Source organism: Euprymna scolopes, chromosome 7, assembly GCF_053919585.1.
Source record: "Euprymna scolopes isolate OS-2025 chromosome 7, ASM5391958v1, whole genome shotgun sequence".
Taxonomy (NCBI): domain Eukaryota; kingdom Metazoa; phylum Mollusca; class Cephalopoda; order Sepiida; family Sepiolidae; genus Euprymna; species Euprymna scolopes.
Window position 1 is genome coordinate 110,612,260 of NC_136488.1, and position 27,235 is coordinate 110,639,494.

Genomic DNA, 27,235 nt, shown 5'->3' on the forward strand with positions numbered 1-27,235 from the left:
ATGATTCCACTGGAATAACTACTGCGATAGCACCAGGTAGCCGGAGTCCAGCTTTTGATAAGAAACATATCATATTCTCCTTAATAAACCTTTTCTGTATTACATTTTATGAAGTTGTTGCGTTCGTCATTTCAGAAGCTTGTATTGAATTATTTATTTTATTAGGTTGTGCCCTAAAAGCATTTAAAACCCTAAAATAGTGACCCCGCCCTCGTGATATACAAGCAATTCTGAATGGGGAGCCTTTTTCTTCATTTTTTTTGTAAAACCCGACACAGCATAGAAAAACCAGCGAGCTAAAATTCGGCCCCAAGAAGCGAACTTTTCAACAGAGAAAAATAAGTTTTGAGTGAGATGCGCATTTTATTTGATAAACAAAAAAAACAAACTTTTCAACAAAGAAAAACAACAAGTGAACTACTAATGACAAGAAACTCAACAAGCAACAATGACATTGAACCCCCCTTTTTCCTCTTCGCACTAACGGACCTCGTTTTTCCAGAACTCTTTTCCTTTACAGACAATCGGCACATCACCCTGTTAGTTGACTAAAGACAAGCAACGTTGACGTTGACAAGCAAAGACGACGAGGAAAAAGAGATTTTCGCTGGCAACAATGACAAAACCCCTCATCAGACTCATGGAACTGTCGACTTCATATCGAATTTAAAAAAAAACTCGAGCTCAAAAAAAGAAAGAAAAAAAAGGTGCTATTTCCTTGTTATACACTGGATATACACACTCAAGCAAGAGAAAACCGATACAGAAAAGAGAACTTTTCCAATATATATATATATAGACTTATATGTAATATACTGAGTTCGTGTAAATTCAGTAAGTGTTCATATACCAATGAGTTTTAAGCCAGAAAGAGTTGACTTAAGAAGTAAGCTACAAAATTATCATATTTCATAATTGAGCATTTATATACTGTGGAAGCAAAATCGAGACTTCAAACAGGGTGTTGATGGCAACAAAAAGTGTATTTCATTTTACGTTACAATTGTTTTCATGTCCAGTCGAACAATTTCAAACATCATAATATATTATACATTATAATTGATATATCGTTTGAAAATTTTCCAAAACCAGCGACTGGACATGGAAACAATTGTGCTGGTTTTGGAAAATTTTCAAACGATATATCGTTTGAAAATTTTCCAAAACCAGCATTTCTTCAGACTTTATGAATAAACACACTTTTGACACCAGAGCATTTTTGAAGAGAAAGAAAAAAGAAAAATTCCCTTAATGAGAAAAGCATGTGAGAAACATTTGCTATAGTTACGGAAAATGCGATTTAAATATTAATATATCGCCTAATTTTTGTATCTTTATTTAAGAACAGAGTCATGAGAAGTTTTCACAGAAAACCTTAAGCGATTTAAAAAAATTTTTTTTTTATATATCCCATTCGTTGAGTTCCTAAATTAGATCTCGCTGTTTCTTTATTTTCCAATAATTAAATTTTTATAAAAAGAGTTTTTAATTTTTATTTCTATATTTATAGTATGATCGTAACAACCTTGCAATAACGTTACGGTTAATTTTAGTTTCGTATTAGTGGCAAGTAATGTTTACAGATTATCGTTATTGTGGTACTTAGATTTAAGACCATTTTAGGTTTTAAGTTTAATTGAATATGAGAATAAATGAAAAGGCTGTATTGTATATATAAATTCTTGTACAATATTTTGAGTGAGGTTTTCTAATCTATTTATTATTATTTAATGTTTTAAAATTTATTGTCATTCTACTTGAATGTTTTCATATCGTTTCTAAAGACAATTATCAAGGGAGATAATCCAATTATGTTGTTAATTGCTACTAGTTAATTCTGTTGGAAACTGGGTCGATTTTTATTTCCCATGACAATTAAAGGGAGATAATTCAGGCCGTTTGATATTTTCGGTTCATTGAGAAGGCGTCTATGATTTAATAATTAATTTAATCAGACAGATCCAGAACGTGCTACGATGGCTTATTAAGGATATAAATTATGTTTTTAATCTTTAAAAAAAATGTTTTTTACCCATGGGTTTAACCCACATCTGTTATTAATCACTTATGCTGCTCATGTCTTATAATTCGTATGTTGTATTCTTGAGTATCTAAATAAAACATTGTATATCCACTAATTATTATTCTGACAGCAAAACCACCCAATAGCTACAAATGTGTTTCACTCCGATGAGAAGATGTCTACTCCTGCATTTATAGGTAAAAACATTTAGAACAGGGAGTGAAGTAAGAAAATAAGTAAATCAGCATGGATTTTACCAACTTAAGATGTCAGATGACAAAATCAATTAAACTAATTTTCAGCTGCCAATATGGCTAATTTAATTTTTAATAAAAAATAGTTTAATTGTTAAGTTGTTTTATTGATTTGAAGAGGGTATCACTTATTTCACCGTCAATACTGCTACAACTAAATCCAAAAATGCTTACCGTTATGGAGAAAAATTCCTTTTTTAGATGAGCTTTATACTTTATTTATATTTCTTACCCAGTTTAGAATAATAGGAACTATATTCGCATGTTAGATTTGGATCCTTCATTTAGATTATAACAATTCTAGCTATTTAACTCTACCTTCAAATTTAATCCTAGCATCCGATGATCCTTATTGTTATAAAAAGTTATACCTCAGTTACATTTAAGGCGTGATAGCAGAAATCTATTCCTGTGAAGACATCCCTGTATGGCATCTAGACTTTTGTTCAAAATTTCCTTTTTGGAATTCACTATGTAGAAGGCTTCCAATAAATACAGATTGCACCTTTTTGATTTCCCGGGGCTGTACTTCCTCCCCCTGTCCACTACTGACCATTTTAATTCCAAATTTTCATTATTTCTGTTAAGTTCCCTAACCCAATCACATAATGCAGTGGTATTCCTCTTTTTGTTTTATTTTTAATGATGATTCTTGTACCCACCCCCCTGCTATCGTTTATGCCATCCCTATTAGTTTCTATCTCAGGTTCCTTTTTAAATGATACTACGTGGTTTCTATATCTGTCCTTAAACACTGTTCACATAGCCCCCAGACGAAATTAATAGGCTTTTAATAAAAATTAATCGGGTAATTACGTTTTCTTTGGCCGAGAGACGAAGAGAAATGTTATATGTATATATAACATTTCTCTTCGTCTCTCGGCCAAAGAAAACGTAATTACCCTATCAAAAAGATTTAACTTCAGGCTTTACGTATATACATTTAAATCTCTCTCTCTCTCTCTCTCTCTCTCTCTCTATATATATATATATATATATATATATATATAGACGCACACTTACAAATAAAAAAAGAAAAACACACACACATATATTAACTCTTTTACCACTGCCTTTTACTTTCAAGAGTATATTTTTCTATTTTATTTGATTGTGGAATCTCTTTTTCGTCTTTAAGTATTTTCTCTCGTATTTTTTGTCTTGTGTTAAATATTTCCCCTTTTTTCCTCACATGGTCCTTCAATAATGTCCTATCTATATTTCGGATAGTTAAAAAAATTTGTTCGGTCTGTTTTGTCGCTTTCCCTATAAAAAAATGGCTATGACTTTACCTGCCTTCGCAGGTGACGTTCGAGTTTGGTTGGATCAACTCGAATCCTATTTTTCAGCAAATAATGTCTCAGAGCAACCACATACTCTTCAGTGCATTCCCTGCGTCGTTAACGCCAGTTGTAAAAGATTTAATAACTGACATCCCTCTGCATGCAACCTACGATAGTATTAAGTGGGAGATTCTGCTCCGGATGTCTGTGTCGGCAGAAAAACGTTTCCACAACAAGTTTTTGGGGGGCCGTATGCCAACAGAGTTGCTCTGCAGAATGAGGGAGCTGGCAGAAAACGTCCCCGCTGACAGTGGCCTTATAAAGCAGCTTTTCTTTTCGAGGCTGCCTCCACAAGTTAAGGCGATTCTGGCACCCATGCTGGAGAAGCATCCCATTGATGAGATAGCGGCATCGGCAGATAAAGTGATAGACTTCACTAAGGGGCCTACTACCACCTACATCCCACACCCACAGACCGCAGCCTCTATATATTCCGCGACTACTATGGATGCAAATCGAGACGCCACATCTGTGGTTATTCTCGACACTATCGAGCACTACACCAAAGAGGTTATGAAGCTTAATGCGGGTAGGTCACATTCGCCCAGACGCCGCTACAAAAGCCGTTTGCCTTCTCCACACTATCGTCACTGTTCAAACATGCCAGGACTATGTTTTTATCACAGTCGCTATGGCACTGAGGCGCGGAAATGCAAAATCTCCACGGGATATTTACAATAATCGTGCCTATTTTATTACAGTCTCCCTATCCTAAGCACGTTGCTTGGTTAATACCGGAGTGGCCTGCAGTATCTGGCCTCTGAAATTTCTCACAGAGAAGCCTTCAGTGTCGTATATCACACTGCAGGCAGTAAATTACTCCCCCATCCTACGTACAGTCCAATTTCTGGTTCTCTGGACTTGGAATTATGGAGAGACTTTACATGGGTCTTCACTATAGCAGATTAACCCTACCCCATACTAGGCGCAGACTTCCTGCACCACTTACTCCTGATAGTGGATATACGCAGACGCTGGCTGATAGACATAAATACAGAACTTTCTGTCTCTGGTGTAAAAACAAACACCCCCTCTATCAGCCCAGTATTCTTCATTGCCGCTTCAGATAACCCGTATCAGACCGCCTTACACTCCTACCTGGCGTTAACAAATTTAAATTTTGTGGTAAGCGAACCCACGCACACCACAAAATACTACATCGAGACCACAGGTGCTCCTGTTTTCTCATGCCCTCGCCGCCTCCCTGCTGATAAACTTAAGGCAGCGAAGGCAGAATTTAACCATATGCTGCAGCTAGGAATAATACACCCCTCGTCCAGTTCATGGGCTTCCCCTTTGCATATAGTCCCGAAGCTAGACAGAGATTGGCGTCCAACTGAGGACTACCGACGACTTAATGCCATGACGGTACCTGATCGTTACCCGTTCCCACATATACAAGACTTTGCTTCCTTTCTACATGGTTGTAAGACCTTCTCCAAACTAGACCTAGTTAAGGCTTATCATCAGATTCCAGTGAATCCGGCCGACATACCCAAGTCTGGACATGCTGGATCCGTCGTCACCTGAATTTGCAACTTGCAAATTCGCATACCTGCCTGTGCCTACCTTGGACACGCAGATCATTTGTGACACTTCAACGGATTCACCTCGACCATTTGTTCCAATGACTCATCGTAGAGTTGTTTTTGACACCCTACACAATCTGGCACACCCCGGATGCAGAGCCACAGTGAAGCTGATTACAGCTAGATTTTTCTGGCCAAATATGAGGCGTGATATAACTGCCCGGACACGTTCCTGTGTATCCTGCCAAAAGTCAAAGGTGCACAAGCATATCCGTGCACCCCTTGGAACATTCACCATCCCAGACACTCGGTTTAGCCATGTGTATATCGACCTGGTTGGACGTTGGCCGGTCAATCAGGGATTTACTTATCTCCTGACCTGTATAGACCCTTTCACACGGTGGCCTGAAGTCATTCCCCTCACATACATTTCGGCTGAGTCTGTAGTGCGTGCCCTTATATCAGGCTGGATATCGCGTTATGGAGTTGCACCACCATCACCACTGATCGTGGCGTACAGTTTGAATCCCACCTCTTCCAGGAACTCTCCAGGATTCTAGGGATCCAACATATTCGCACCACAAGCTATCAACCTGCTTCTAATGAGATGATTGAACGCTTCCATCGCCAATTGAAAGCAGCATTACGTGCTTACCCTGACCAACAGCGATGGAGCGAATATGTACCGGTTGTCCTTCTTAGCTGTTGTGCTGCTATCAAAGAGGTCCTGGGATACTCTTCAGCCGAACTTGGATATGGAGTACCTCTATCATTGCCAGGCGAAATGTTGAGCCCAATAGAGTTAACAACAAACGATTCAGCTCTGTATGTCAACAGTCTGCGAGCTTATTTTAGTAAGCTCCCATCGATGCACACTAGGGAACAGACCATTAGATCTTCGATCGCAAAGGACAATTCATCTAACCTCATGTTTTTCTTAGAAAGGACGCTGTGAAAGCCCTCCTAACTTCACCTTAACTTTCACGTACCGATAAACTTTTTACTTTAGCTATCAGTGTTAAAAGAGAAACTATCTCTATTGATAGAGTAAAAAAAACCTTTCTTGACACAAAAACACACGAGCCACACATTCCCACTACTTTCACACAGCATCAAAATATGAAGTTAATGCTCCAAATGAAGACAATCATGTCATCACTACACATAATGTTCGACGGATACATTGGCCGAAGAGACTGTGTAAAACTTTGTATTTCTATTAAGAAAATATTTTTGCCTTGTTTTCCCTTCTTTCCACACACACACACACACAAAAAAAGAATATTCTATTACAAAAAGTTGCAAATATTCCCCAACTTTTCACACAAAATAAGAACATTTTTTTCTTTCTCGTAAAAATAAATACAATAGAAAGACATTTTTATTTTTCGCCATTTGTTATGCTACCTGTTTCTCTGTCAGCTTTCTGCCTAAGCAGGGGGTTATGTAGCAGAAACAAATGGAACTTTTTTTTTAACGAATCAATGCCTCTCCCCTGTGCTATTTGGCCACATACTGACTAATTAGGGGTATGGTGCATTGATCCTTCCTATCCCCTAAGGAATTCGGCCAGCATCCGGTTTGAAGCATAAGAACTCGTTCTTACTGAGAGAGACACCAAACGGAACGGACCCTCTTTTCTTTGCTTTCTCTACCTCGGTGTTATTTCGACCGGTATCGACGATTCCACTGGGAATAACTACCGCGATAGCACCAGGTAGCTGGAGTCCAGCTTTTGACAAGGAACATATCACATTCTTCTTAATAAACCTGTTATGTGTTACATTTTATGAAGTTATTGCGTTCGTCATTTCAGAAGCTTGAGTGGAATTATTTATTTTATTAGGTTGTGCCCTAAAAGCATTTAAAACCCTTAAAGTCTGTGGAAGGGCGATGCCAGGTTAATTTAATCAAATGGAGCACCAAAAGTTGTAAAATAATTACGGAAAATGGAAATTTAAAATGATGTAGAAGTGAAAGTATAACATGGGAATCGAGAGGCAAACCAAACAAAGCAGAACTAAGAAGTAGGCTGGAGGAAGTGGGATTCCATTCCTGAACCAGTCGAGTTATGACTGAAAATGGAGCTTGACAAACCTGTTTAAAGGCCACGTCATGGGAGAAAAACGATGTTTTGTTGTACTCGACGTTGTTTGGTAAGTTGTATATAAAAGAGTGCTTAATCTAGAGCAAGTTTAAGGCCATTATTCCCAGGAAAACCAACATTGATATATTTTATACAAGAAAATCTACTCGGAGTAGAATATTTCTTCACTTTCTCTCAGACATTATCTGCTTCTTTTTTTGCTTGGTAATAGTAAAAGTGAAGTATCTCTTCTTGATTAGTAAGCAAGTGTTGCCTAATCACTAACTGCACTTTGATCTTCTCTGCTCGCTACTTTCAAAAGCCATGGGATGTAATCTTTTCTATCACATCAGATCTCGATTTTCAATTAGTGTTTGAAGAACACAATCATCGTCAACTCAGAGTTGTTGAGAGTATTTGACCTGGCGTCCAACTCCATTAGGATCTGATCTTCTTCTTTGACCAACCCAGTTGCCCACATAGCGGGTCTTCAGCAGCCTCCTTGACTAATTCCGCATATAGTTCTTTTGTGGAAAGCAATGAAAGGTCAATGTACCGAGGAAGCTTTTTCAGCATGGCTCGGCCCTCCATGAAGAACTGCGTGTCACTCTTTGGCCTGTGCCTAACTGAGGTCAGGAAATGACCACGGAGTTCTGGCAAGATTCCTCTGTCAAAGTTTGACTGAGGGTGTGACCCAACCACCTAAGATGGTCAAAAATTGACCCAGAAGGGGATGATTGAGAGCTAAATCAGTGTTTTTATTTATGTGAGCAGGTGGCCTTGCTAGTTAAACATTTTTTTGGTTGCTGATGCAAAATACATAAAGGAAAAAATTATTTCGGGAACATTAATATTATTTTGTGAAGAGAGTGGTTACATGATGTTGAGATATGTTTTGTTTCCGAAATGACCTTAAAGTCAAGGCCTGTATGAGAAAACGGATAATAGAAAAATTTAATTTCTGTTGGGGGAATCACCTAATTAATATGCCCAGGTGATGTGACCAATTAGCCAATCAAGGCAAATCAGAGTATGATGTAATGAAAAGAGATTGGTTGGATGAGAACCCCAGACTCGCCAAACCTCTCCCACCCTTACCTATAAAAGGAACAGAATAATTTTTCAGTCAGTTGAGAGCAGAAAAACCCCGGTTGGAGTCGAAAGTCGGGTCTGTTACCACCTGCATCGCACTCCTCATTTACTGACCGTCAGATAAAGAGAGAATAGAGGATTGTTTATCAAAAAAGGTCTCGTTTCAGTTGCTATTTAAGTAGACTACTGGTGAAAAAAAAAAGACATTGCATGTACTTTTAATTTCCGTTTCTCCTGTACTTGTATTTGTACAAAAATAACATTTTTCTTGTAACCAGAATTTATTAAAATAAATTCTGGTTACAAGAAAAATGTTATTTTTGTACAAATGTTATTTTTGTACAAATGTTATTTTTTGTAAAAATGTTATTTTTGTAAAAATGTTATTTTTGTACAAATCCATACAAACGAAAACCCAAACTTTCGTCTGGAGTCAGTTATTTGTCGCTTCCAGAACTTGTGATTAACTTGCAGATGAATGATACCAAACTGAAATAATCTTTTTCAGCGAGCAGCAGGCAAGAGGAGAGGGTAGCCAATCTAACGCTGTGCATCTGGCCCACATCACGTGTTTTCTCTGGAGACTCTAAGTTGAGTAATTTGGACTTTTCTTTTTGAGATTTTCTTTTCTTTGGTATTTCTCTTTATTTTTGCTCTTTACCTGTGAGTCACTGTCGAGGCAAGAACTACAGGAATCTCACTCCAACCCCATTACTATAGAAGTGACCAAGACCATGCTATTGAACCTTCCTGGGTGTTTGAATCGGAACCATCTAGGACTACACTTATGTACTAGCGAACATTATGGTTTTCCTTGTGTTATATCTTTTATACTGAGGAGACTTGGTCTTCATCATGTTATACTGGCGCCGTTTAGACCAGGATATGACCCTGGGGAACTCCATAACTTCGGGTCTCGTCGTTGTTATATTGGTTGCTGCGAAAAGGATTGGCCCTATGAGGTAAAAGCAAAAAAAAAAAAAAAAAATTCTAGACAAACCTAAAATTGATCATGAAACATCCTGAGAGAAAGAAAAAAATCCACGGACACAACATATTTTTTTTTTTGACAATTACAAATAATAGTCCACCTTTGGTGACCCTTACACAGAATTTCGGTTCGATTGCATCCATTGAAGTACACCAGTTCTAGCCTGTTATAGCTGGCGTCAGTCATACAAGATTTCGCTCTGGAGATTGTGTTAAACTACATGGTCGAGTGAGTTAATTTTCGCTTTGGCTTGATTTATATTTTTTTCCCCTAGTCATCGTTGAGGACCCATAAAGGCGAATTATGTTTTGAAGTAGAGAATAGTTAATGTTTGTTAAGCGATCGGTAGACACGAATTGTTTAAAAGTTTGATGTCTTTAAATTGTTGAATAATAGCAGTTGGGTATTAAAGAAAAGGAATTACAAAATTGTAAGCTCGGGTCGTATTTTGAAAAAATAAGAAGCTGAATTAAAAGGGAGAGTGACGGATTAATAGAAGAGAGAGGCTGTCGGCTTAAGTGACTCGTATTTTAGAGTGAAGAATAGTTTACTTAAAGTAAAACTCCCAATTGGGGAGTGACATTGTGAAGTGGTTGGTAATTAATGTTTTCTTTTATTTTACAAGTGAGCAAGTGAATTTTTTTCCTTTTGTTGTTGTTGTTTTGTTGGGATTAAATACAATGGAGAAAGGGAAATGAGTGGGTCAGAGGAGGATATAATGTGAGTGTTGAATGAACATGGAGAATGGTGAGCGGCTGGAAAGCCAACGGAGTGGATAGACAGGATTCAGGAATGGATCGAGGAGAGGGTGGAGGATGAATTGGGGTCACCAAAAGTGACCGAGGCCTTCCGAACCCTCCTAGGGAATTTAAAAATTCCCGGTTCCAGGGATCCAGAGTTATCCAGGGAGAGTTGGATGATTGGTTACAGGTGATGACCAAAAAACAGGTAGTGTTTGGATTTCTGGATGCGGACATGAGCCGCCCTAGGGCCGGTATCACAATTTAGAAAACTCCCGACTGACATGCAGCTAGCTGTGGTCAGCACTGATAAGGGAATATTCCAGTGAATGGATTGCCATTGAAGCTGTGAGGAAGTTCTTCTGACTCAGACAAAAGTCAGGGGAGGAGATAACCATGTTGGCAGAGCAGATTTCAGGTTTAGCTTCACTGACAGTGGAGCCATCCAAGCACTGTATGTGGATGTCCTTGGAGAAGCACTGGTAGACAGAGACATCCGGGCCGATATCCTTAAAGGCAACCTGGTTAAATTACGGGAAATTCTAGTTTTGGCCGAGGCCAGTGATTGAGATTCTGGAGCTTGCAGTTGTGGGAAGATGCGATGGAAGTCCATCAATCTGTCGGAAGGTGTTGACCTAGACCAGCTAGGAAGACCCCACTCCATGAGGGAGCAGAACAAGAGAAAGACTGGGAAAAGGAAGCCAGGGGAAGTCTGGGATGAGACATGATTGCTATAAAGAATTGCCAAGGCGGCCAGGTCTAGGATGCTTCACTTGCCAGTATGAGGGACATTGGGTCAAGGATTGTCCCACTAAATGGGGAATGCTGCCTTTGGCACCAGACCAAAATTGCCAGAAATGTGGTTTGTTCGGCCATGAATCTAAGTGGTAGACTGATGCAACAAATCGCTGACTGGTTAGGGTTAAAAAGGGTGATTACAGAATGCCTCCCAGTCTGCCCATTGTCAGAGCTCGAAAAATTGAGACTGACCTGCCCAATAGGGAAGTAAAATCTTGAGTGGCACAAGTCAGACCCCTTCCCCATATGAAGAGATTAAGAGATGAGGATTTTCTGTTCCCAGCTCCTGTCCAGGGAAGAGGATATTGATACTGGGTGAGTGGGGGCGAATGGTTGAAGGAACCGGTAGCGAAAATTAGTAAAACTGCCGAACCTGTCATTTATGTCGGATAATTACCAGTAAGCATTTAAAATGATTATTTCTCATTTTAAATTTGTATGCTTGATAAATAACTAGTAAACATTTAAAGTGATTATTTCCAATTTGGAAATGTATGTTTGATAATAGCGTGTAAGCATTTAAAATGATTATTTCTGATTTTGTCTTAACGATCTTTAAATTGATTATCCTGATTTCTCAATATCCTTGACAAAATGGTTGTGATATTCATCTAAACAAAATTAAAAAGTTGATGTAAATATTTGGCTGCATACTATCCTACTTTACAATAATTGTGTTATTATAATGTTTAATGATTAATAATATTATAATTATTGATAAAATTTTACTTGGAGGCCCGTCTCAAGTTCGTATAGGAAAAATTTTTTTTGTTGATTTGGTAGTGTTTTTTTTAAGCAAAACTTTTTAAGACACCAAAATCTACAAATATAACTGTTTCTGTTGCAAATTTACTGTTTGCATGGTACCCTAAAACACACAGCCAACTTTCCTTTATATAATAGACTAGTATGGATACCCAGCGTTGCCCGGATAGACATGAAGGACACAGCTGCTATGATGAGGATATTGAGCACTTTTCATTGATATCCCACAACAATTTAAAAAATAAAAGAACAGAATCGCCCAAAAAAAGAAGTATGTGACAACCTCCCCACCAGATATTTCAGCAGAAGCGATATAAAGAGAAGCTGTTCCCCAGATATTGAGCACTTTTTATTGTCCATGCACTGGAACCCCTGTCCTAAAAAAAATAAATGAATTAAAACAACTTTTTTTTCAATCAAAATAGCAACAAGTGCCTGTGCGACCCCCCCCCAAATGAGCTGCGTTGGGTGGGCTTGAACCTGAAACGCAAAGAAAAGAAGAGAAAAAAGTTACCATCAAATGCGTATGCTGTCATGGCTATAAGTGCATATGACATCATGAAGTTGCAAAATAAGCATTTTAAACATCAAACGCATGAATATTTTTTTCTTTTTTTTACAAGGTGGTCACCACTTATCAAGGCCCGGAAGCCACTCGGGAATAAGGGTTATTGTGTGTACAGTACGTTAGTGTTGAGATTTAATAAAGTGTCTTACTTAAGGGGGCGGTTCATCAGGAATTTGTTTACATTGGACTTGAAGACATCCAGATTGTAGTCAGGTGGGAAACAGGCAAACGGAATAGAGTTCCATAGGCGTGCACTTCTAAGAAAGAAGCTTTGTTCATGGAATCTACATTTTGGTTTTGGCACAGATAAAGAGTGGAGAAAATTTTTGACAGTGGTTTCAGCTAGATGGGTGTTTTTCGTGAAAGATTGGCGAGGGGGGACCAGGGATTGGAGCCCAGACAAACACTTGCCATGAAAGTAATGATAAAACAAAGACAGGCTCGCAATGTCTCTCCTGTGGGAGAGAGGTTGCAGGGAAGAGAAAGGGCATCCCCCACTAAGCCATGAAGCCTATTTTGTACTCTGTTAAGGCAGGACAGGCTGTTTTTAGCAGCTTCTGCCCAGATATGGCAGCAGTACTCCATCCTTGGACATTCTTGGATTTTATATAGGTAGAGAATTGCATCAGCAGTATGATATCTACTGAAGTGGTAGAAAGATCCTACCATTTTTCCAGTGACCTTGGCAACAGACTTGATGTTCGTGTTCCATTTCAGGTCAGGAGTAAAGGTCAAGCCAAGAAGCTTATCAAAACATGTGGCTTCCCCTAGACGAGAGCCATCCATTTCAATTGATGCCAGATGGGGATCACAGCGTTGATGATGTAAAGATAGGAGCTTGGTTTTAGATGCATTAAAAGTAACCAGCCACCTTTTCCCTCACTGTACCACGAACTCGAGATCAGAGAAGAAAGAATCAGAGAGAACTTTGTCATTTACGGCCTTTGATGTGTTGCCGTAGATGGTCGTGTCATCAGCATAGATGTCAACGAATGATTTAAGTATGTGTTTTGGGAGTTGGGCCCAGGATGGACCCCTGAGGGACTCTAGCATTAATACTGAGGGCCTCTGATTTCTGCCCATCAACTATTACTCTTATGAGCCTATCAGAGAGAAATGATTTAATGATTGAGAAAACATTTCCAGTTATACCATAGCTGGAAATCTTGTGAAGTAGGCCTTTATGCCATACCTTATCGAAGGCTTTTGATATGTCAAGAGCAATTGCCCTAGAGAGGAAGCCTTTGTCAAGAGATTCACAAATCCTATGAGATATAACCGTTAGCACATCTGCTGTAGATCTTGCAGAACGGAAACCATATTGCATGTCACTAAGAAGGTTGTTTCTGCTGAGGTGGTTGACTACTTCTCTATTTAATATGGATTCCAGCAACTTACTCATGACACACAGGAGACATTGGTCTGTACTGAGAGGGAGATGACTTATCACCTGAATTCGTAAATGCAGGGCATACTGATGAGGTTTTCCAGGGTGTTAGGAAGCACTTCTCCTTAAGGCAACGCTTAAGCAGTTTTGTAAGTATGGGGGCAAGTTCTGGTTGAAGTTTTTTCAGCACTATAGTTGGAATCCTGTCAGGGCCAGTTGCTTTACTGGAATCAAGGTTCTTGATTAGCTTGGCAATCTCACGCACAGATATTTGTATGTTGCACAGCGTGCTGTCTGTTATAGGGGGAAATACGGGGAGTTGATGGCCTTTGTTGCATAGGGTAGAATTAGCTGCAATGTTCTTGGAAAATAGTTTGGCCTTGTCTGATGCTGACGAGATGACCTAAGGTCCATTGATGATGGTTGGGATAGAACGCATGCTTCTGTTCAGGATCCTGTTTGCTATTTGCCAGAACTGGTGGGAACCAAGCTGCTGCTCAGCTACTTTGGACTTCATGGATTGAGCATACAACTCTCTTGCATTCTTTATTACTTTCTTACAATGGTTGCTGGCAGTCCTGAAAGCAGATTTAGTCTCAGTACATCTATTACGTTGGTAGCTATGGAAAAAGTGATTTCTGTGCGCGATGGCAGCAGCATATTCTGGGGAGAACCATGGTTGGCTGTTAGGTTTTTGTTGGAATTTTTTGGATGGAATGAATCGATCTATGCCTACAATTAACCATTTGGTCAAGTCTGATACTATGGTGGACACATCCTTTTTAAACATGGAATGTAGTGGTAGATCAGATATAAATGTATGGAAGCTATCCCAGTCAGTCGTAGAGTATCGATATACAGTAAGGTGGAGACGTACGCCTGAAGACTTATTGCATTTCGTTTTTATCTTAACTGATACAACCCAGTGGTTGGAAGATCCCAGAGGAGATAGAACGGAACATGAACATAGCTCAGGAGAAGTTGTGAGGAAAAGGTCTAGAAGGCTAGCGTACTGACTGGAAGTATCGGGCACATGGGTGAGTTCGTGAACAATCTGGGTGAGGCAATGGTGAAATCATGACAGAACCTCCCCTCATAATCTGTCTTGTTCGAGTGGGTCAGCAATTCCACATTGTGGACATTGAAGTCACCACAAATGTGAATGTTAGCCGAAGTATGAGCAGACAGGATGTGGTCAATTTTCTCAGATATGCTCTTAAAGAGAGCAACTCCGCTGTTGTGGGGGCGATAGAGGGCAAATATAAATGCAGTGGTGTAAGCATGTGCAACCCGGAAGCACATATAAGATAAATTAGGGTCTTCACTGGAGATATCCCTACCACACGGAAAGCCATCTTTAATGTAGGCACATATTCCATGCCCATGGCGATCTTGGGGGTTAGATTAGATGTTAAGTTAGAGTATCATTTAATTATGAACTCGTCTAGGGAAGTGGTCGGACCTATGCCGGTTTTGCTTAGGAAGAATATGTCTGGTTTTGTCTCCTGTAATTGGGTTTCAACCTCTGGAAGGTTGGAACGTAGACCCCTGATGTTGGAGAAGGAGACATGGTAGTAGGGGTCTATGTTGGAGGATGGGGTTCTAGGTTTATTCGTGATTTTTTTCTGTAGGTATTTTATGTTGAGGATTTGAGATTTGTGGAACAGGTTGACAGACTTAGTTAGAGCAGGACAGAGACGAAGAGCAGGAGAGAAAAAATAGGAATTTTTTTTTTTTTTTCGTAGCACATGATAAGGTAAAGCCGTAACAATTACCCACTAGTATGGCATCGAGAGGCCCCACCAGAAACTACTGCATGGTCCAGAATCCATTCACCAGATGGCAATACAGCAGCCCCAGTACTTTGTACCTGCTGATAGGACAGCCTCCTTAGTGGTTAATCCAAGGTTTGGGCCCCTGACTATCAGGCGGATAACGTCAGCCCAGATGAAGCCTTTACCTCCAGCACCACAAGGATAGACAGAGAAACAGAAGATTTCCGACATCTCAGATTACTGTTCATGAAGTACTGCCAAACATAGTTTGATATGACTTGCAAAAAACGTGACGTGAAAACGGACCCTCCCCCTTCCAAAAACTGGTTCAGTTAACAATCACAGAATCTTTTTCTAATTTTCACATATTATGTATCCGAGTGATTGGTACCGGTTTTGAACTGGTCGGATGCGGATGACAAAATTTTTAGTACACACACACGCACACACACATACGTACACACACACATACAAACAAACACACACACACACAGACGACTTTCCTTTATATAATAGATTTTATGCAAGAAAATCTATTTGGCAGTGCATTATAATGCTAATAATATTATATCATATCTGGTTGTTGGTATATCACGGAGTCCTCAATATCCTAGATAAAGTAGGTGTGTTTTCTTTTTTCCTTTTTTTTTTATTAAATTTTCACCCCAAACAAGACTCAGTGCCACTTCGAAGTAGGGAGCTACTATAGGGGACATAATTTGCAGGGGCATTATGAAGGGAGATGAGTAGCAAGATGTTTGTTCACATTACACTTGAACTTCTGCATATCAGTACAGTTGGGAAAGCAGAATCCCAGAAGGGAGTTTCAAAGACTTGCAGTTCTGGGGAAGAAACTATTGGAGTAAAAGGCTTTCTTACACCTAGGGATCTCTACTGTAAAGGAGTGGGACTTAGTTGCTTGTTGGGTTTGTCGAGGGTAGTCACATCAAGAAGGTACAAGTGTTTGCAGTTCGTCAGAGCATTCACCATTAAAGTATTTGTAAATTTTGGCTCTGGTGTACCGGGTGTAGCGTGAGATGGGCCATCTACAATGGGTTAGATTTTCCAAAAGAATCGACAGTTGCACAGTGTTAACTGGCTGCTCTCATCCACTCATACCTGGTATTGTTGGTTGCCCTGTATTTCTATGATCCTCCCCATTTTTGTCCACTGATGGAGATATTTACCCTCCTAGTTTTGGATCAGTATAGATTATTCGACCTGAAGCTCACTGAGTAGATGGCAGTGCTGATTATAGAAATGTTCGCTCCGCATGTGCCATCGCTAACTCTCTTAGTTCGCCTATCTCCGTGTTTGGTACTTGTCCTCTAGGAGAGGTAGATGATCTTTAATGATACTATCATAGTGCACTAGGGCTGAGGACATGTCATTTTCCTGGACAGGAATGTTACAATGGGTCAATAATGCTCTAACAGCCCTATCATGACATAAGTGTCTGCTGTTGACTATGTTGTCAAGAAGTATCCGTCTTGCTGTCTTCACACCCATTACTTAGGCGTAGGTAGTAAGCTGACAATGTGCATTTTTGTATACCCCAATCTCTCAAAAAGGAGTTGTATGGTAACGCATTCCTCATTCATGTGTGAATTTTTAAAATTCTTTACATAAAAATGTATCAGTCAGGATTTCAACTAGGGCACCGCATTAAAAAAAGACAAATCTTAATTGTCGTACAATGCTCAATGTATCTTGTGTCAACAAGCGCCATATCATAAAGCACATTGGGCCACAATCTGTTAAGGTTAAGACATGTTTGCCATCATAATGTATTACATCCATGCCTATCTGCCACCCATTGTCCTCCACCTCAAGCTTCCCTTTTTGTTGTTGGGACAGTGCCAAGTCAATTCGTTAACATTCTTCATGTATGGCTGTCTTGATCAATGCCTTTGTAGTTGCAGGACACTCTATGGGAAAAATATGTGATCCAATGAATTCCGGGATGTCCACTCTGCTGATGTATTACACAGATCTGATTAGGTGTTAATTGATTAGTTAAGAGTGTGCATGGCAATTGTGGAGAATCAGATCCATGCCTCATTATTTCAATCCACCTCTTTGGCACTAGAGTCAACTCATCAGTTAAATTCTGCACCGATGGAACTAGGGTAATGTCAACCTGCAAGCTATATTTATCAAGTAGACACTTTATTATCACCAGTCTCCTTCGTACCAACATTACACTTGTGGCTTTTTCAGTTAAGGTGTCGGTGAACCAGTGGTAAACACACAATGAGCCAGTGTGGAGATGTATAATCTTGGCCTGCCATTGCAGCAAAAGATTAAGGCACTTTACTGTGGCATCAAGCTCTGCCAAATTTATATACTGGGCATCATTTTTCAGATGAAGCTATCATGCATCTTCCACAACAACACCAAATTGTTCCAACACTACACATGTAGATAATGAACTTGCATCAACTCATGCATTTAGTTAATATCCAGACACCTGCCACTCGCCCTGGGCAGGATCATTCCTACATAATCTAGTCAATGTTTCGGCTGGAGAGAATCATCATCCATTATATCATCCCATGCTTTTGTTACCACACTTACTTGTCTTGTTGCCGATCAGAGCCATCCACAAACAGATAAATGTCCTACTAATTTACAGCAAATAGAAAATGTGATGCACGTCATCAACACACTAGGTAACTCTGGAATTGGGCTCCATCTTTTCCATCATAAAGCATTACACTCCTCCCAGACCTCAAGGTCTAACAGGGGCACCTCCTCCTTTAAGCATTTAGAGTTCTTGTTTATCAAACTGAAAGATTCCAGTTTCATTGAAATCGCATCTGCCAACATTATGGCCTCATTGGCATAAATGTCATCCATCAATGTAAGCTGAAGTAGCTTCTGCTATGGTTTCATTCTGTATGAAAAGTTTTAATAATAGGTTATTAAGAGTACTACATTTAGGCCAAAACCTAAGTGTGTCAAACGATATTGTTTTCCCTTGATTATCATTGTCTGAAATGGCCATAATGACTCATGGACCCGTATCTGCAGGCAGGTAGGCTCTCTTCAAATCCAGTAGTGCTACATTACTCACTTTCTGATGCCCCTTTTGTAGTTTAGTAGTAGTGCACACATCTACGTTTCTGGTGATCAGTTGTTATTTGTTTAGGTATGCCGAAATGAACTATCCAAGAGGAAATGAAAGATTTTGCAACGGTTTTGGCAGAGATATCGATTATTGGTGTGGCAGTGTCGCAAAGTATAGTCCTCTCCTAGTCGGTGAGTGGGAAGTGGGAAAATTTGCAGCAAGAATATTTTTTTGATGTTAAGTCTAAATTTCTCAAGGCTGGTTAGCCCCATGCTATATCTTTTAGATTAATGAGGGCAAAAGTTGTGAGGGCATTCACCGGTAGTCGGGACAGTGCATTGGCTGGTACGTTTTCCGTTCCGGGAATATGTCTAATATCACTGGTAAATTGCAATAGCTAGTCTAAATGACAGGAAACTCCGATTTGACTGATATGGTGAACGTGAGAGGCTTGTGATCGGTGAAGATTACAAAGTTCTGTCCTTCAAGCTGATGTTGAAAGTGTCAGACAGATATATTGCCAGTAGTTCCCGGTCAAAAGTGCTGTAGCACCGTTCAGCGGGTTTGAGCTGGCAAGAGAAAAAAGCAAGTGGTCGGGTAACTCCATCTACGGAATGCTGGAGAACTGATCCAATGGCAGAGTCGAAAGCATGTACTGTCAATGACAAAGGAGCGTCTGGTACTGAGTGTGCCAAAAAAGGAACGGAAGCAAATTCCTTTTTTATTAACTCAAACCAATTAGCTATATTCGAGCATTTGTTTTTTTTTTTTGGGGGGGGGTTCTTTCAACAAAGTGGTTAAGAGGAGAAGTTTGTGGGCACAGTTAGGTATAAACCTTCTATAAAAGTTTACAATGCCTAGGAATTCACCTAATTGTCGTAATGTAGTGGGTTGTGATATTCGATGAATCACACCAAATTTCTTTGGTAGTGGTCGAATACCCTTTTCGTTGATTGAGTGACCTAGAAATTCGAGAGAATTTTGTCCAAATACACATATCTGCATTTATACGTATATTATATGTACGAAGTCGTTCAAAAGGTTGGGTAAGATGTTTTACATGGTTCTCTTCAGTGTCACTTGTGACCATCATCGATGTATGCAAATACAAAGTCCAACCCTCCGACAACCTCATCAATAAAACTCTGGAAAGTGCTGATCGTGTTTCGGAGGTCAAACAGCATAAAAAGGAACTCAAAGTTCCAAAATGGAGTGATTATTGCTGTTTTGGGATGTCCTCTGGACTCATGGGAATTTGGTGGTATGCCCGGATTAGATCGATCTTACTTGAACCTAGTGCACCCGTGCAGATTAGCTGAAAAGTCTTGTAGGTTTGGAACTTAATATCTGTCCGGAACTGTAGCCAAATTTAGTCTGCGATAGGCCCCTATAAGACGAAAATCTGTTTCGTCCTTCCTAAGTCCTTCTGAAGAGGAGATGCCCACGGGCTTTTGGAAGGGTGGATTAACCCAAGTTTAAGCATGTGGTCGAATTTGGCTTTTGCCTTCTTGAGGCAGGTGCGAGTTGTCTCATACGAGAAAAAATAGGCGGCCCCGATGTGGTGATATGATGCACTGTCGAATGCACCACTTTTGTGGAACTAAACAGATTGTGAAACTGATCGCTGGTTGAGGCGGTCAAATTTTTGGGACCATATATACAGTGTTTGCTTGGGGATGTGCTGGAACACACAGAGACGTTACGTTCTCTATGAGTCTCCACCTTTTTACATTGACTATCAAATCAAACTGACCTAGGAAGTTGGCCCCTAAGATCGGATAGGGTAGGTCAGCTATTATAAAATCCCAGTGAAACACTTGGCAAAATTTGAAATCGAGGGTCAAGGAAATTTTCCTATATGTGTTAAGTATTGACAAATTCACGGCAAGTAATGAAATGTCTGGCTTCTCTAGTTTCTTTGGAACCAGGCGTAACGGCCACATCGAGCACGAAGACCCTGTGTCCATCATAAACAACTTGTTCAACATGTAATCTTTTACAAACATCGCACAATTTTGGAAACTCTCACCAGAGGCACTTGACGTGCTCAGGTCCTCCATGCTTTGTTTCCCTGGTTGAAGGAGCAGGGTGTTCAGCACTAACGTGCCCTCTCACCGTATTTGATACCAGCAAAATCCAATATTTTGGTGGTTTCGGGGTTGAGAAAAATTTTGACTTTTTATGCGAGGGACTCTCCTGTCACGCCACAATACATCCAGCTTATTTGATAAAGTGTTGATTTTCTCTAGCACTTTGTTGTAATTTGGTTGCTGCTTAGCCCCAGCAGTTGCTACTGTCTGACTTGAAAAGGGTTGTTGATTGGGTTTAGGTGAGAATTCAAAATATTTTGTCTGCCATGGCTGCTATTTCCAAGTTCGGGGCCAAAATTGCCTGGACTTCGGGAGGCAAACGAAAAAAATATTTTTTTTAATAATTGCTGGGTCTCTAGCCGAGGAGCCTGAGAGTTCCTTTAACTGCCTTAGAAACTCAGTTGGAAGCCTGTCACCCAGGTGTTCATCCTGCATTAGTGGTTGGAATTTTCTCTCCTGTGAAGCACTGAAGCTGTGTTTCATTTAAGCACCTTTGTTTTTAAGTCTTCGTATGTCATTTCTTGAGGTGGGTTAGTTATTATATCCTGAACTGTTTTAGTGTTTAGTGTCGGCATGCCACAACACAAAATGCGTAGCTAATTAGGGGGGGGGGCATCGTAAATTTCAAAAAAGCGTCCACTTGTGCAAACCATAATTTCGCATCTTCTGCGAATGGTAGTAGAAATATAAAACTCTTTTTTTTTCTTTTAATAAGGAAAAAATAAACAAAAAAAAACGAACCCACCCAGTGAACAAAATAAAATTTTATAGATTATCTGTCCACGAGAAATTTGCACACAACTTTTTTTTTTTTTAATTTAAAAATGTTACAATAAATAATACTAAAAGGAAAAATTGTCTTTTTTCTTTTTTAGTGTGTGTGTGAGTGTATAAAAATAAAAGAAAATTTTCAGACGTTCTTCAAAACTTTATTTGAATAAAGTAATAAAGTTTCAACAGCCTAGCATAAGAAGACAAACATTCTTTTGTTTGTCTGTAGTACTACTTTGTAGTAATTTTTTTAATTGAAAGAAAAAAAATGTTATCAAAACTAAAGCAAAAAATTCAATGTAGTTTAAGTTAAGACTTATAACAACGAATAATCTGTTCGTCGGAAGCAACAATTTTTTTTTGTTAAATAATGATGATAATTTTTCGGTAAATAAAACCAGAAATTTTTCGTTAAATAATGATGATAATTTTTCGTTTATAAAACTAGAAATTTCGGTTGTTTTTCCTAAACTTGCGTGGAGAGTTCATGGTCTGACATTTCGAAAACAGAGTCGGAACGCGATATTATCAGTGAAAGAAATCCAACTATTTTTTTTACTCGTCATTTGCCATTCTGGCCATTTGTAGTCGTCAGGACTTGTATGTTTTTTTCATACACAGATAATGTGTTTAGCGAGGTCCGTTCGTCATGGTGAGTGCTCAGATAGCATGTCTTCTCTTCTACAGAAGTAACATTTTTTTTTTTCTTTTGCTATCGGGTTTTCATATTGATATTGAAAATACTATCTTTAAAATAGGGGGGGAGGCACGGTCCTTAAACTGCAGTGCACTTCCTGAGGAGGTGGAGGGGGGGTCACCTCAAACACACAAAAGGGAATAAATCCGAGAAAGTAGAATCTCCACTCCCGTTGAACCTACTCTCCTGCCAGATCTGGAATCTCTCCAGCACCAAAAAATGAAGCTCGTTTTGTAGTTTCCAGCTTCACGCGCACACAAGCAGAGAACGCACGTAATAAAATGCTGGCCGCCGTCTTTGTTTTTCGTTTTCTCGGCCTGAACTCACTCGCTGCACACTCACGATAAGACTTCTGTTCTTCTTAGCTTTTGACCCCCCCCCCCGATCTCAAGATCATATTTTGTAGTCTCTCATCCACTGTGGCGGTCGTCTCTCTCTACTTGGCCTCTGAGGTGTCTCGTCCTCCTCCTGTTGCTGCACATTCCCCTCCATTGCTTCGCCTTCCACTGGTCTGATGTCGAGAATATGCCTCAGTACTTTGTCCAACACAATGTTGTTTTCCTCCCAGTCACGCGACCTCTACTCCATTGTGTGGTGCAGCGCGGCCCCGGTGTCTTCACCCATACCTCATCCCCGAGTTTAATGGTCTCTGTGGCCTCTGCCTCTCTGGTTGCCAGCTCAACCCTGGGATGTCTCCAGGAATATGTGAACGTTGACAGTTGCGGAACCGTCTCTGGCACTTGTCCCAATCTAGGTGACATATTATACCAGAAGGCAGCTTGCTCAGGTGAGGTGCCTCCTCTTTCCGCAACTGCCTTTATGGTGCGGTGGTTTCTCTCCATGATCCCGTTGCCACTGGGTTTGTAGGCAGCTCTGAAAAATTGTTGGATATTCCATTTTTTCATTACTTCCGCCACTGCTACTGACTTGAATGCAGTCCCGTTGTAGGTTAACAACTCTTCCACGGGACCTTGCTTCAAAAACACCTCATTGAGGATTGCCGCTACTTCAATGCCTGTTCCTCCATGTAGCTCCTTCCATAGGGCAAATCGCCCGGGCCCACAGTCAATCATGGTCAGGTAAAGTCCACCCCTGTAATGGGTGATATCACATGCCAGTCTCTCCCAGGTCTCACTCACCTCCAATTTACCAGCTTCATGCGTGCTTGGAGTAGGATCAATCGACTGACATCTGTCGCATGTCCTGACCACTTGCCTGACTTGCTCCTTGGTGACACTCGGGTCGACTTTCTTCACCAAGTACCACATCCTCTCTACCCCCATATGGTGCAGATTGTGCAGCTCTCGCATGCCAACATCATCTAGATCTGATGCAGCAACAACCTCTTTCTTTGGCACAAGCCAGCTCTTCTTCACTCTCGTGAGAGCATCTGCTTGGTTCTTCTCAGAAGCCACCATGTCTACTTGAAGCTTCAAACAAAACTCCTGCATCAGCTCAGCTAGCATCCCAAGCCTGCGCTTCACTAACATCTCTGCTGCCCCTTTTGTTCTTATCCTTTTTTCGCTTAAAATAAGGGACTTTAGCCAAGCAAACAGTAGTAGAGTCTGTTTTAATGCAGATGTCATGCAGTCCCCATTTCAAGGCCAGATTGATCTCTTTAATTATCGCGTCTAATTCCACTACATTGATGTGGCTGACATCATTCTTCTCCCTTAACCAAGCCACATCTTCTGCAACCACTCCTCCAACTTCCAAGAACACCCCTGTTGCAATGCTGCTTGCATCACACCACACAACTCCATCCAATGTTCGCGGTACATTCCAGGTTCCCCAGACTGGGTCTTGCCATTCTGCTTCTTTCAGGAGCTCTTCCATCATGACGACCATTCTTCCTCCCACTTTATCATCCCATCCTCTTCCTTCGGCATGCCTCTTTATGTAGCTGCATGCTGGTCTAAGCCAGCCAGAAACGGGGTAATGTCCGATCAACTTCCCGCATATGGAAAAAAGTTCCCGTCTGTTGAGCTCTTGCTTCAGTTGCAGGATCTCATTCCCCCTTCGAAACTCTAGGCTGCCCGACACACCTCGTTTCAGCCTTAGCTCCAAAGCAGCCCTTCCATCTAATTTTTCCGGCACTTTGGTGACCAACCCAAACCTCTTGAAATGAACCACCACCTCCTTGGTAGTTACCAGAGTCTCATTCACAAGAATGTCGTCTATGTATGAACTCACTGCCCCATCTCCTTTTCCCATTGTTTCCAGAATCTTCCTGAGGATGGTTGACATTATCTTGGGTGCCGAATTCAACCTGAACCCCACTCGCATAAGGCAGTAGGTTTTGCCTTTGTATCAGACTAACTGGTATTTCCAGAGCTTCTTGGCAATGCGGAGTTGCAAATAGGCAGATTTTAGATCTACTAACGTAGACGCCCCATTCATCTGCCTCCATTCTCTAATGGTCACACTGCACACATCTACGGTGTCGCCTCCAGTATAGCACTCAACATATTGGTTCATCTCTCGGAAATTCAGGACCGGTCTTACTTTCCCTTTAGTTGGTTGCAGAACGGCCATCAATGGCAAAATGCCCGACTCAACGTCATCCGTCCAAGGCAGCAGTATACCCTCCCCAATCGATTGGTCCACTTCTTGTTCAAACTCCTTTCTCGCTCCTCCTCTGAGCGAATTAGTGTAGCACACCACCCTGTTTGTCAGTGATGGCGCTTGATGTTTCCATGCCCACTCCACAGTCCACTGCTCTCCGTCAACATTTTTCTTTCCTCCCCAGCCTTGTTGGTCCCTCCGGGAGCTTGCTCTGTCACTCAGCTAGTCCGAACCTCATGTTGTTGCATGTGATAGTAACACCTCCAAGTCAGTATATCACATCCATTCCAATGATGGCATGGACGCCAGGCACCAGATGATTGGTGACAATTGCATGGACGCTTATACGGTGTTTAGCAATATCAATAGTGACGGTCTTCCTCCTTCGACACTTCACTCGCGACCCATCAAATGCCACTACTTCACCCTTCCCTTTCCATCTTCCGACCAGGGTCGTGTGCACCATGGAAGTGGTACAGCCAGTGTCGATCAAGGCCATAACTCTCCGTCCTTCCACCACGATCTTCTGCTTGGGCATCTGCTGCAAGTGCGCCACTATTCCCGAATCGGGGCGGCCGCTGGCGCTTTGGCTTCCCCTTTGCCAGTTTCCCGAACTCGTGCATTTCACCTCTAAATGGCCTCTCTGATTGCATTTATAACACACTGTCCATTGCAAGAACTTCCTGCAGTCTCTTCTCATGTGTGGTCCCCCACATTCGAAGCATGCCACCCTCGGGTTTGGCAGACTCCTGCCCACATCCTGCAGTACCGTTGCTGTTGTCCCTCCAGACTCCGTGGGCTGGGTGCTCACCAAGATCTTTGCAGTTTTGAGCAGCTCACTCACATCCAGCGTCTCCACTCCCGGGACTTGCTGCAAACGTTTTGATATCTCTTTCGGGAACCCAGTAATGAATGTCATTTTGACTACGTAACTCGTGGTGTGTCTCCTGATGCCCGACAACTCAACCAATCTCCTTATCTCATTCGCGTAGACATCAACAGATTCACCAGTCCACCTCTTCTCCTTCAACTTATTAAAAGCCTCGAAAGGACCCTCTGCAAAAGCTTCGATCAGTCGACCCTTGATGGCGTCCGCGTCACCCTGATCTCGCTCGCTGAGCTCCAAATAGAGGACCAGCGCATCCCCTTCTAGAAACAGTGGTATTACTGCGACCACATCGTCCAACTTTTGAATCCTTGCCACAAGGTCCACTTTTTTAAGCCACACCACCACATCACTGTCGTCATTAAAAGGCTTAATCATGTTGCTTAAGCCAGCGTTGGCCATCGCCGAAATAGCTTGAAAATACTATCTTTAAAAAAAAAAGAGGGGGGGCACGGTCCTTAAACTGCAGTGCGCCTCCCGAGGGCGGGAGGGGGGGGGTCACCTCAAACACACAAAAGGGAATAAATCCGAGAAAGTAGAATCTCCACTCCCGTTGAACCTACTCTCCTGCCAGATCTGGAATCTCTCCAGCACCGAAAAATGAAGCTCGTTTTGTAGTTTCCAGCTTCACGCGCACACGAGATTTTGTGAGAACGCACGTAATAAAATGCTGGCCGCCATCTTTGTTTTTCCTTTTCTCGGCCTGAACTCACTCACTGCACACCCACGGTAAGACTTCTGTTTTTCTTAGCTTCTGACCACAGATATTATAAAACAAATAGATTTTTGGTACTCATGCACTTATTGATCCGTACTGAAATAATAACGTTATTATTTAAAAAGCCATTCTTAACATGGGGAGGGGAGAGTCTTTTGTACCTATTCTGTACTTTAACCTTACAATTGAATAAAAAAACATATCATAAAACTTTTTTTCAGATTTTTTAACGACTACACAGACATTAAACTTGGAAATAGAATTTAAAAAATAGTGCGGATCAGTAAGTGTATTCGCACCAGATTTTTAATGAACTACACAGACGAGTTAAAATAAATTAATTTTAACGTCTTCTGCTGACACTTATGTATATAAAGATAATGTTGCTTAAAGGCTTTCATACTTTTTGGAAAAAGGCGTGAAAAATGAAGTTCACATTCTATCATTTCAAATAATCAAATCCAAACGTATTTTTTTAGGCCGATTTTGGATTTTGAATTTTTATTATATCAAGAGTCATCTATTCTATTATATATATATATATATATATATATATATATATATATAATAAAAAAATCTTGGGTTTGTATTACTATACACATAGACTCGAAAAAGTGGTCAAAAAATTAAATATACAACAAATAAATGTTACTAGTGCCTATGAAAGTTATTTTGCAACCTACTTGCAGCATTTGTTAGTGTTTTAAATTTGATTTAAACGCTATTTATTTCAGTTCAAATAATAAGGTTTTACAAGTCCTAATAATTCAAGATTGCGAAAACTGACTATACCCCCCCCCTCCCCAACCTTCTTGTAGAGAGCAGCCTCGTTTTCGAATTTTTAGTTTGTGCACATTTTGGTGGGAGGAGCCTCGCCTTGTTTTTGGCTTTCCGTACGCACGTCTCTGCGGACATTTTTTTAAAGGAAAAAATATTTGTGAACATTACATTTAATTTAAATAATTATTGCACACAACTTCTAATTTTTTTCCTTTCTAGTTTTTTCATAAGAACTTGTAAATTTTTTAACAGGTGCTTCTGCAGTTTAATTATCTGTTTTTCTGTAAGTAATAATGTGCTGACATTA

The 27,235-nt window shown here is 40.5% G+C and overlaps 2 protein-coding genes across 3 annotated transcripts in view; both read right to left on the reverse strand.

The window, feature by feature from the left end:
• Positions 1-27,235, reverse strand: part of LOC145279885 (ketohexokinase-like) — a 376,201-nt gene that overhangs the window by 332,041 nt on the left and 16,925 nt on the right. The window lies entirely within an intron of this gene.
• Positions 1-27,235, reverse strand: part of LOC145279887 (cis-aconitate decarboxylase-like) — a 77,342-nt gene that overhangs the window by 4,362 nt on the left and 45,745 nt on the right. The window lies entirely within an intron of this gene.